Consider the following 12,554-nt stretch of genomic DNA (forward strand, 5'->3'; position numbering starts at 1 on the left):
CTATTATTGTTTGGAGTTTCTCCCCCCCTAAAGTTGGACCTGCTGAAAAGGAAGCATTAGATAATTTGTTTTCCATTGCTGAGAATGAAGCGATATGAGGTCGAGTGGAATCTCTAACTTTATATATAAAGTTAGTTACTATATTGGAACCTCTAACTTTAGTATAATTAGTTCCTGTGGGGACCAAAGCAATAGTGCAGAATTTGCCAAGTACAGACATTTGCCTTGCATGCAACTGGCCAGATTTTGGTTCCCAGCCCCTCACCTGGTCATCTGAGCATCCCCAGTACTGATCTCTGAGTGTGTCCCTGAGTACCGCCCGGTATGACCCCACAAAAAAATTAGTTTCTCCACCTAAAGAGTTAAAAATATTTCAATTTTATGAATAAGAAACACATCTTGAGCTACTTACTGGGATTACTATATATACTGAATTTCCTTGGAAGGATGAATAAACTACATAAATTGTCTTAGGATTTGCTAGAGTGAAGAACTTCACTTCTGGCTGTGTTAAGGTTACAGAGATCCAAAACGACCATCCCACACAAAGAATGAGAAAAATGGACCAACAATGTCAAACTGCTGTTTCTGGACATTACTGAATTCTTGGCCAAGACTTAAGATCCCCAATGTGTGTTCAAATGTGGGGCACTCGCCACATGTGTCAGACTAAGGTCCTCAAGCCAGATTAGTCTTTCCTAACCCCAGCAGGGTCCTTGTCCAGTCACTTTGCTTTGGGGCATGACAGAGTTTATCCATGACTGTGTTCTTAAATTATTATAAGTTTTATGGCACTTAGTCTGTCCCATTTTGATGCCAGAGTAGCTTACAGTTTGCCTTGGGTCCATCCAGTCCCTTTGTCAGCACCCTCCTTTGGGGGTGCTAGGAACTAAGGGCAACTGAGGCTTAAGTTGAGTAAATATGACAGATGTCCAGGAGTAACTATTATTCGGATCAATTAAATCACAGATTACAAAATCATAGCATTAACTGTCTTCTTGCATCTATACAAAGAGGATATTGCTCTAAAGTAAACTGCAAAATAAATAGAGGAAAGAAAAATGCAATGTTTCACTCAAATACAAACTCCAGAGTCCTCTGAGGAATCTGCCATTGTAAATCACAGGGTCTGATTAGGGGGAAACAAGTAATTAACAGATAGGGAAAGCAGAGCACAAAAGGAGAAGTTAAAGATGAATACCGAGGAAACGGAGTGCTTTGGGAGCATTGTGATGGGTATTACTCAATAAACCTACACTTCTAGGAGACAGAATTTACCAATGTCATCCAACACCCTGGAGGAGAGAAAGAATCACCCAGAGCAATACACTCACCCAGCTTTCCTCCCCCTACCCCCCTGCAAAGGGACCGGGCAGCTCATTTGAAGAGAACCCATGCAGAATTTCAGGCTGGCTGCGCAGACTGGAACTCAGGGTAGCAGGAAAGGTCTGAATTTATAGGAAAGAACCAGGATGAAATGACTACTTAAAGGAGGAGCTCCAGAAATCCATGTAAGGCCTAGTTCCCAATATCTTAATATTAAATTATGCATGCACAAAAGTTGGGGGGTGAAGATAGCACGGGGAAACAACTGAAAAACCAATTGAAAAACCAAGAGTTCATGAACTTTTGTAGGAATGTGAGATTTTAAGAGTCTTCACCAGGGAATATATGCACTGGTGAAGGGATGGGTGTTTGAGCATTGTATAACTGAGACTTAAACCTGAAAGCTTTGTAACTTTCCACATGATGATTCAATAAAAGAATTTTAAAAAATAATAATAATAAATAATAATAATAAAATTAAATAAATCAAAAAAAAGAAAAGAAGAAAATAATGAGTTGTGGATTAAAAGTGATACGCCATTATATTAATATAATAGTTATTCCAAGGGGTAACCACATATAATTACAAGTTATTTTTCCTTTGCTTTCATACTATTCAAGTTTTTGATTATGAGCTTATAAGCATGAAAATAAATTCAATATTTCTTAAAAAAAAAAAAAGAAGAGTCTTCACCAGTTGTGCCGAGAGGACAGAATGTTCACTAACAGCACCGCCCATCAAGACCACACGTGACCTGAGAAGTGTCACTGATATAGGTAAAGCAGCCACTCAGTGAAGGCAGCACTAGCCAAGTCCTGAACAACAAGCTTCATGACACTTGGCTTCTTCAACTGAGGGTCACGTCAACGAAGGTGGAGATCATGAAAAATTTGGTGATAGTGAAAGGTTTGGGGACAGTGAAAGACAACACTCAACAATAACAAGTGAATTCAAAATCAGATACGTAATGAATCTCGGGACTTGCTGCCATGACTTGCTCATGTTGTGATTCTTGTTTTGGAAAGGGATCGGGAGCATTTAAGAAGCCCTACTCTACAGAACTGAACTAATCCACAGCACCTTAACTGCTCTCCAGCAAGAAGCCTGATGCTCCTTAAGAACGACAACAAAATCCACAGTGAATGGATCACAGTGCGATGACTCCAATTCAATTTCATAGACTGAGAAACCGGAAAATATATGACCCAGCAATATAGGGACTAAAATTAGTCAATAAGGAAAAAAACATTATAATTGATTTAATATGCTGGAATTTTTGGAGGCTTAAAGGAACTATTACATATGATCAATACTTTAAGAGAAAACATGTACATAATGGAAAATATAGCAAAAATGGCAAAATATACAATACTTGAAGTTTAAAAAGATCAAATCATTGGATGGGTTTAATAGAGATTAAATACTTAAGATGATTAAATACTCAAAGCAACAGAAGGAGAAGAGAGAAAAAGATAGGAGAGATAAGAGAGGGCAGATACACTAATGTCAATTCATCTGGGTATGAATATTCAACAATTACAGGCATCTGGTCTCTGCCTAGTCTGGCTGCCATAACAAAATACCATAGATTAGATGGCTTCAACAATTTATTTTCACTGGGCCAGAGAGATAGCACAGGAGTTAAGATGTTTGTCCAGTTGCATGCTATTGACCAGGTCTGATGCCCAGCACCAAATATTGTGTCCTGAATATGCTGGTGTAGCCCTGGAGACTCAGCCTCTTCACCCACAGCACCACTATGGGTGGTCTGGCTAATCTTTGGCATTGCAGGGCCCAAGAACACTGCATTATGTAAAGTCACATTGAGTCATCCTGTGTCCCCATCCCAGGCGGGGTCCCTAAGTCTCCTGATCACTGTGTAGGAGGCTCCTCACACCCTCCCCGCAAAGAAGTACCAGTATTTACTCTTTGACAATGTCTACAGACAGCAAAGTGGGCTTCAGGTGAGGGTCCATCTCTTCCCGGCTTGCACACAGTCCTACTTCCACTGTGCATTGGTATCTCCTCTGCGGGGGGCTCCACAGAGATCTCTCTTGTCTCTGTCCCCCAAAGGCACCAACCCTGAAGTCAGTCAGCAGGAGAGAAACAGGAGCGACTCAGAATGATCTCTCTTTTGTGGAATATAAAGAAACTTCCTACAAGTCTGTCAAATGCCCAACAGCAACAGAAAGGAAGAGCAGGAGAATGGTCTTCAGTAGGACGCCTGGCACTGGGGCAGGGGTAAGGGGTAAGGTAGGGAAGGGAACACTAGGATAATGAGGGAGGGGAAAGGTGCCTGCCACTGAGGACGGGAGAGAAACTGGGGACATAAGTGGAGGCTAGTGGGCACTAGTGAAGGAACTGGTGTTGGAACATTGTATGTCTGAAACTCAGTTATGGGTAACTTTTTAACTCATGGTGGGTCAGTTTTTTAAAAAAAATATTTTTCAGGACATAACCCCCCTTCCCCAAGTCCCATTTCCAAATACCTGCAAAACCTGAAGTTGAGGCTTCAAGAAATTTGATGGATAATTCAGTCCTTAACAGATTATACTATTATTTCCAATTTTCACATGTTTAAAAACTTTCATACCAAAAAAATAATGTAAATAGCATGACTAGTTTTTTTTCCTTACTATAAACTTTTTTAAGTGATATAAAATATTCACTAGGAAAAAAATTGCTGGGAGAGACTATGACTCCTTTACATCATTAACAAATGTTGATGTTTAATGTACAATGACATACTTGAGCTTGCAAGAGTAACGGGCATTCTAAGCCTGCAAGAATTAAGAGGCATTGACTAGTGTCTCCATTGCTCTGTTCTACCTCCTGCATCTATCTGAAGGTGGCTTTGGTTTCTATCAAAACTAACATGTTGGGGAAAGGGGCAAAGTTTGACTTAAATTGGAACTGACAGACATTGGCCTTGAGCTCTCCGCGCATCTGCTCTGCATCCTCTTCCTAAACTTAGCAGTAGACAGTCTCTTGGAATCCAGTCATTGATTCAGAAGCCCACAGCATGCCTCCACACCCTGCCTGCTGAGCCTTCCTTGCTTTTATGGAGAGCATGAGAGTTTGGCTCATGAAAACCCATTGCCAGCTCTTCCCGTGAAGTTCTTATTTGACACACAGGGAGTATCCGTCAGTCCTTCCCACATTCATTGCTTTCAACGAACATCAACTCAGTACGTCTCAGAATTTTGTTACCAAAGCATCCGTCTGTGGTCAGCACCGCCATAGCCATATGAGCACAGACATAGCCTCTGAGCACTGCTGTGCATGGCCCAACCCCCTCAGCCCCCCAACACACACACAGGTACACAGGACATATATCAGCCTGAGTATCAGTCTGGTATTTATCATTAACAAATACTCACCTGTTTATTTCCTGGAAGTGAGATGTCCAAAGTCCTAAAGAGGGAGAGAGAACCCATTTCTTTGCCTTCTCTAGCATCTCTTAACCACCAACAACCTCTGATCCACCCCATATCCCTCATTCTCAACCTCCTGCACCCCTGTTCCCACCTCAGGGTCCTTAACTCAATTACATCAACATTCTGTGTGTGGATGAGCCCACATGTTCAGAAGTTTTGGGGATCAGAGGTGGATGAACTGGGGGTACCATGATTTTACACACCAGTCTTCTAGATTTACAGGAAGTAGGGGTTAGTGGAACCTCAATTCATTAGGCTGCAACCTCTACGAGCACGTAACAGCCATTCTGGGTCTCCCAATGGGGATCCCTCCCGGGATGGGGGTAAAGAGGGCCCCACTGTCCACTCATTGCCCAGGAAGGCAACAGCCCCCCAGAGCCTGTCTCCTGCAATCTCCTCCCACTGTTTTAGACCTTTTCTAAGATCCATAGACTGGCAGATGAGTAGAGAGAATTGAAATAGGCGCCCAGACACTTCTTTTTTACAAATTTGCATATGATGCTTCCATTCCATGTGGAATCCAGCTATTCACCGATTTGGCACCTTCTCAGATGCTTTTCTGAGGCCAAGCGAGTTCCATTCTAACATCATGGGCATAACCATTTCCTCAAAGCAGAAACATAAAATTTTAAATTGATGCTCATGAACTGTTCAACTCTAAAAAACTGGCTTCTACTTTGTTAGTGAATAAGTGTTTTTGATGAGTCAAAAAGAATTTCAACATTCAAAGGTGAATGCAAAATTGATAACATTTTATAGAAAGCAAAAAATATTTTTGGAGAGTATTTTTGCTTCTCTGAATAGCTGTTCAGTTATATTGCTCCTTTTTGAATTAAAAACCATCATTCAAACAATCTCCTGTTCATATGAAAAAGAATAATTTTAGCTACAGAGAAAACCCCACCTGCAGAATATTAAGTGTAACACATGAGGCTGGCAGCTTTATTTTGCCTAAAGAAGTGTGGCTTTTCCTTCCTGAACCTCTACCAAGTAGTGTAATGGCTAAAATTGTTTATAAAACCCACCAAATCATGATGCTACAAATTATATTCAAATTTGTCTGAGACTGTTTTACTCAGATGATAAAAATGAATTAAGAGTATTTATACAAAACAAAGGGGATTGAAGCATTTGAATGTCAGATCCAGTAATTCTTCTATCAAACTTTCAATCAAAACGGATGTCTCATCTCAAAGCAGCATGGAAAAAAGTAGCTCTGTTAGTGTTTTCAGTGAGTTCTTTGACAGTGCAAGTAAGGGAAGTCAACAAAAAAGGTGACAGGAGATGGTGCAACATGTCCCAGGAGTCAGGGAGGGTGTGAGGGAATTTTTGAACCTAGTTCTAGAACAAAAGCCTTGAGAATTCTGGTCCTTCCATTCCTGTCTGTTTCTCTCACTCGCTAAAGATTACAGGGCAGAAAACGTCAGAGCAAAAACTCTTCTGGGTCTTGAAATAAACGCAAATGACTAGATGAAATTCAGCTTAAATTCCCAGAGAAAGAGACAGCATGACCAGGCTCAGGTTCTGTACCTGATTTCCTGGAATAATTCCGTCTGGCCAGGAAACCATTCTGCAAAAAGAAGGTATCCATGGAGACAGCGGAGAGGTGGTGGGGTGCCAAGAAGACCTCAAGAACAAGTCATTACTGAAGTGGCTTGTGACACTACGGAATGGTTTAAAGAGAAATAAAATCCTGACCTTTGCAACATGATGGATGGATGCAGAGACTACTATGCTGAATGCAGTAAGCCAGGTGATAGGCAAGCAGTGCTCTATCTCACTTACTGTATTTTGTAAAGATATCCATGGTTAAGAAGGTATCCAACCTAGATAAGCAATGCATTTGGAACTATAAAACCTACTGCCGTTACCAGAGAGGTAGAGATCTGTAAATTGGAACAAATTTACAAAGATCTGTAAAAAGGACCCACCTGTTGATTCGTTCATTTTAGCACCATGACCAGTGGTACCCAGGTTTACTCTGGGCTCTGCACTTATTGATCACTCCTGGAAGGATTTGGGGGAACATAAGTCATTCTGGTGATTGAATCTGGGTGCAGCCATGTGCTAGCTCTCTGGACCAGACAGACATTGCTTTAAAAAAAACTGGAGGGGGGGGGGCTTACAATACTATATTATTAATGGTTTCTCATGGACACAATTCCAACACCACATCCATCACCAGCATACCCTTCTCCCTCCCTCCTACCCATCCACCTTCCCTTTCACCCATCCCCCAGCTCATGTCATTTTCCCCCATTGTGCTGTTGTCTTTGGATCTTTGTTGCTGCCTCCCTGTGTATCTTTAAGTCCCTTGTATGAGAGACATTATTTTGTATCTGTCCCTTTCCCTCTGACTTTCCTCAACATGGCATGTTCCACCCATGTTGCTGCATTGCATGATTTTGTTCTTTCTTGGAGCTGCATAGTATTCCACTGTGTATCCATACCACAATTTCTTGATCCACTCATCTGTAGTAGGGCCCTTGGGTTATTTCCTTACCTTGAACTGCAGTGATGAACATAGGTATGTCTATATCCTTTTGAGCTGTTTTTCATATACACTGCTTTCTAATGATACACACCTATTTAATATCCTCTCCCCACCTCCCCCTGCACTGGATTGCCGTGAGGTTGTGATGCTTGGCAGTGACGCTCACCTGCTTAACTCATGAGGCTTCCAAACTTCTAGTCTAGGTGACCATGCATGCTGAGGGAGGGCCCTGCTCCTTAATGAGGTACACAGTTCCGCATGTGGCATTGGCTGGCATTGCTGTGCTGCCCATGAGCTCACCAGAGGCCCAACTTCCCGGCCCTGGTTCTTACACTCCTATTTTTTACCTATGGTGCTTTCCAGAGGGTTGTACCCCTTTTTAGTGGTGTTTCCATATACATGTGGCTGTGGTGCAGCCTGAAGTGACCCACGGTGCTAGGGATCACAAACAGAGCTACTATAATCTTGCTTGGAACACTGACTGTGACTATAAGCTTTAAAGCAGGTACTCAAGGACCCTGCACTATTCTTCAAGACTTCTTTTTTTTTTTGGTAGAAAGAGAATGGAATCATCTTTAAATTGATAAGGAATCCCAAGAGTCTCAAATAAGCAAAGTAAGTGTTAGGTACTAAGTGGCAATACTGTCTCCCTAACACATATGTTAAAGTTCTAGTCACACAGTTGCTCAGGAAGTGACCAAATGTAGAGGAATTACTTTCAAGGATATAGACTCAAAATAAGGTCTTAGGACTGGGCCATAATTCAGTCTGTTTTGTATCATCATACAAGTATATCTGTCTCTCTAAACAGAGGCACCTAAAAGGTGCACACAGAAGGGAAGACCACGTGAGAACAGAGCAAGGCAGGGCCATCTGGAAGTCAAGGAGAGGCACTGTAGGTTGGGTTCAGTAGCCCTAGCAAACAGAGCAATACTGAAAGGGCTACAACCTTACCCGACATCATTCCAAGATAAACTTAAAATGGATCAAAGATCAAATACAGAACCCTGAGCTATAAAACTGTTAATTAAATGAAATCATAGGGAGAGACTTCGTGTCATTAGATTAGCAAAAATAGAAGATTCTTGAATTGCACACACACACACACACAAAAGAAATAGAAACATGGCTGGAAAGAGAGATCACTGAGCTGGAGTACGTTTGCACGCAGGAGGCCCCAAATTCAATCCCCAGCACCCCATGTACCTCCAGGGAATCACAAAGAGAAACCTCCAAGTATCAACCCCCACCCCCACCCTCACCCCCCCAAAAAAATGGTAAAACCAGGTAGTATCAAATGAAAAAAAAATGCCAAAGAACACATGACTGGGTAAAGAAGCCTTCATGCATATACATAATAAACTATACTCTGCTATATGAAAAAAAAATAAAGTCATGGAATTTTTGTGATATATGGATGGATCTGGAAAGTATCATGCTGAGTGAAGCGAGTCAGAGAGGGACACAAAATGATCTCACTCATGTGCAGTATCATCATCATCATCATCATCATCATCATCCTGTTGATCATCAAATTTCTCGAGCGGTCTCAGTAACATCTCCATTTGTCCTAGCCCTGAGATTTTAGAAGCCTCTCTTTACTCATCCTTTCCAATGGTGCCACATTGGAGACTCTTTCAGGGTCAGGGGAATGAGACCCAGCATTGTTACTGGTTTTGGCATATGAATACACCAAGGGGACTTTTCGAGGCTCTCCCATGTGGGCAGGAAACTCTTGGTAGTTTGCCAGGTTCTCCCTGCTTTTAAGTCTCTGGATGCTGGCCTTTGATGGGATTACACGGGCCGGGGGCAGTCCCTGGGTGTGACCACCTAGCTTCTGGGAAATGGGAAATCTGGGCGGAAGAGGCCCAGTCCTGATCCAAGCAGGCTTGGAGGTCTCAGCTCCAGGTCCCACACACCAGGGTGAGGCTCATCCGAACATGTGGAGAGGGTCCCTGATCACGGCTGTGGCTAGGCTTCAGAGGTCTTTGGAAGTCATGTGCAGTATATAAAGAAACGTTGTATGGTAATAGTCCGCAAAGCATTGCAGAGTATAGATTTGATGTGATCCCTATAAAGATACCCATGACATTTTTCAAAGAAATCGACAAAACATACTGAAATTTATATGGAACAATAAACCCCCAGGAATAGCTAAAGCGATCCTTGGGGAAAAGATGATGGGAGGATTTGAAACTGCATCTCACCATGATTCAATTAAAGAAAAAGAGAGAAAATGAAATATTGTACAGGATTAAGTAAAGCCCTAACGACAATAGAAAGGAAGATCGAAGGAAGCTTGCCCCTGAGGGTGAGGTGTGATAAGTAAGGGAAGGGCCCACTGTAACCATGACATAGGGAAGTGGTCACTCTGGGCCAGGACTAGGCTGACAGGAAGGAAAGTGACAAGCGCAACACCCTATCAGCAACACTATTGTAAACTAGTGTCTAAAAGGGGAACGGAAAAGAAGGGCAAAAGAAAAAGGAAAGAGTGCCTGTCACAGAGGCAGGCTGGGTGTAGGGGGGAACCGGGGACACTGCTGGCAGGAAGCAGACATGGGTGTCGGGGCTTTGTACACCTGAAGTACAACCAAAATCTATGTGATTCACAGTGATTTTTTTTTTAAGGAAAAAAACTTGTGCATCATAGGCCACATTCAGGAGTGAAAAAGGCAACCTGTGGGGAGCCAGGGAGAGAGCTGAGAGTGCGGGACTGCACCCTGACCCACCCAGGCCCTGAGCTCTGTCCGCAGCACAACCTGCCCTGGCGTGATACTGCACATCACCAGGCAAATGCACTGACCCAGTTGGCTGGTGGGTGGCTCAGGGTTACCAGGCATGCCCATGGCCCCAAACTAGAAATTTTTTAAAGGTCACCAGTAAAAGAAATCATGGGTCTGGGGCCAAAGAAATAGTACAGTGAATAAAGTGCTTGCCCTGCATGTGCGTGGCTAGGGTTTGATACTCAGCACCCCACATGGTCCCCTGAGCCCCGCCAGGAGTGATCCCCGAGTGCAGAGCCAGGAGTCAACCCTAAGCACCACTGTCGTCCAAACTCTACCACACCCACCAAAGAAAAAAAAAATCACTAAGTCAATGACGGTTGGAGGGATCGCTTGGGATTGGAGATGTGTGCTGAAAGTAAATAAAGGACAAACATCTCATCATCTGGATTGCAAACCATAATGCCCATAAGTAGAGAGTAGGGTGAAATTGTCTGCCATAGAGGAAGGGACGCTGAGGGAGGGGGAGGGATACTGGGGACACTAGTGGTAGAAAATGTACACCGGTGAAGGGACGGTGTACCTTTCAATCATTGCATGACTGAAACTCAAGCATGACAGTTTTGTCAGCACTGCTCTTGGTGATTCAATAATAAAAAAGGTTTAAAAAAAATTATCTGATAAGAATAAATATGTATAAGGAGCACCTGACCAACAGCAGCTTGATTTAAAGATTTAAAAAAAAATCTTTAAATTAATCTTTAAATCTACTACATCAAGAATAGTAGAGGTGAATACCAGGAGGATTGCTCCACGGCTTGGAAGCCGGCCTCATATGCAGGGGGGAAAAGCAGCTTAGATAGAGAAGGGAACACCAAGTATGGGGTGCTTGGAGGGAACACTTGGGAGGGGAGATGCGTGCCGAAAGTAGACTACAGACCTAATGATGGCAATTCAATACCTCTATTGCAAACCACAACACCCGTAAGAAGAGACAGCAAAAAGAGAATGCCCTGCCACAGAGGCAGGGTGGGGTTGAGGAGGATGGGGTGGGAGTGGTGGGAGGGATACCAGGATTATTGGTGGTGGAGAATTGGCACTGGTGAAGGGATGGGTACTCGACCATTGTATGACTGAAACATAAGCATGTAAGCATGTAAGTTTATAAGTCTGTAACTATCCCATGGTGATTCATTAAAAAAATTAAAAAATAAAAAAAAGGGGGGCATGAAACCAAGCTATACAAATGGTCAAGCAGCACCCAACATAGCTGCTGGGGATCACTTCTTTTTATTTTCTGGTTTTTGGGTCACACCCGGCGATGCACAGGGGTTACTCATGGCTCATGCACTCAGGAATTACTCCTGGCGATGCTCCGGGGACCATATGGGATGCTAGGAATCGAACCGGGTCGGCCGCGTGCAAGGCAAACACCCTACCCACTGTGCCCTGGGGATCACTTCTGAGTAACATGAATGAAAGATCCCCTCACCCTCACTAGAAAGATCACTTGCCAATAACGCAGAGAGCAGCTGGTTTGCCAGACTACAGGGTAGCAGGAAACTCAAGCACCCAGTGAGCAAGGAGCTTGGGATGGTCAGACATGACCCTGGTCTCAGCTGCCAGCAAGGTCAGCAAGTCTGAAAACCTGCAACCTCCTTCGCCAACACTGGCAAAGCGAGAATATGAAGAGCCTAACTCAAAACAACGGAGACATCTTCGAGCAGTTTTGATGCCCTGAAAAACAACAAAAACCAGCCACAAGCCATAAATCCTAAACGGATGTTTCCTGTTTTACTCACTTCGGATGCAGTAGCATCCAATTTTAATTCAATCTAATACGAAGAATATAATGCGCAAACCCATCCCTTGCCACTTTCTGTGTGTTAATGTCAAAGCACTGAGCATTTTCAGTAGAATTTTCATTTTATTCCAAATAGTTTCTTACCCGTTCCCCCACATCATCTTTACCCCAGGCTTCTCTTCTGGCTATATCTGTCAGATGTTGAAATGAATAGTTCCTGAAAGTTGGAAGAGAAATGCCTCACTTCCCTGTGGACAGGTATGAAAAAGAAAAGGAAAAAAAGAACTCTCCATATAGAGGATTGAAAAAGATCAGAGAAACAGGCTAAACAATAGGATGGTCCATTGTAGGATGACATTACTTTGTCCTCTCCCTCCTTGCCATGAGTAGCTTGTCCCGGTTTTTTCCGGAGTTTAGGCTTACCCCAGTCACACCCATCAAGGTGTTCCCGTATCTCCCATCACTTTGTTTAGCTATAATCACTTCTCCATGCTCTCTTCCCCAAGAGTTAATCCACGCTTTCCCGTAATCTGACTCTGCTAATTTGTAAGGTCAGACCTTCCTAGGACACTGAATATTATAACATTGCCTTTCTCTCCTCTTTATGCCTTTTGAATAATTTACTTTAAAGCTATGTCCTTTTTGTATGGACACGAGAAGACAATATTATGCTTTTGTAACTTGGGATTTAATTGGCTCAAATATTATTCCCTCCCGGGCATCTGCTTTCTCCACTTAAGCCTCAGTTGCCCTCAGTTCCTAGCACCCC

The sequence above is a fragment of the Sorex araneus genome, chromosome 5 (genome assembly GCF_027595985.1).
Source record: "Sorex araneus isolate mSorAra2 chromosome 5, mSorAra2.pri, whole genome shotgun sequence".
Classification (NCBI taxonomy): Eukaryota; Metazoa; Chordata; class Mammalia; order Eulipotyphla; family Soricidae; genus Sorex; species Sorex araneus.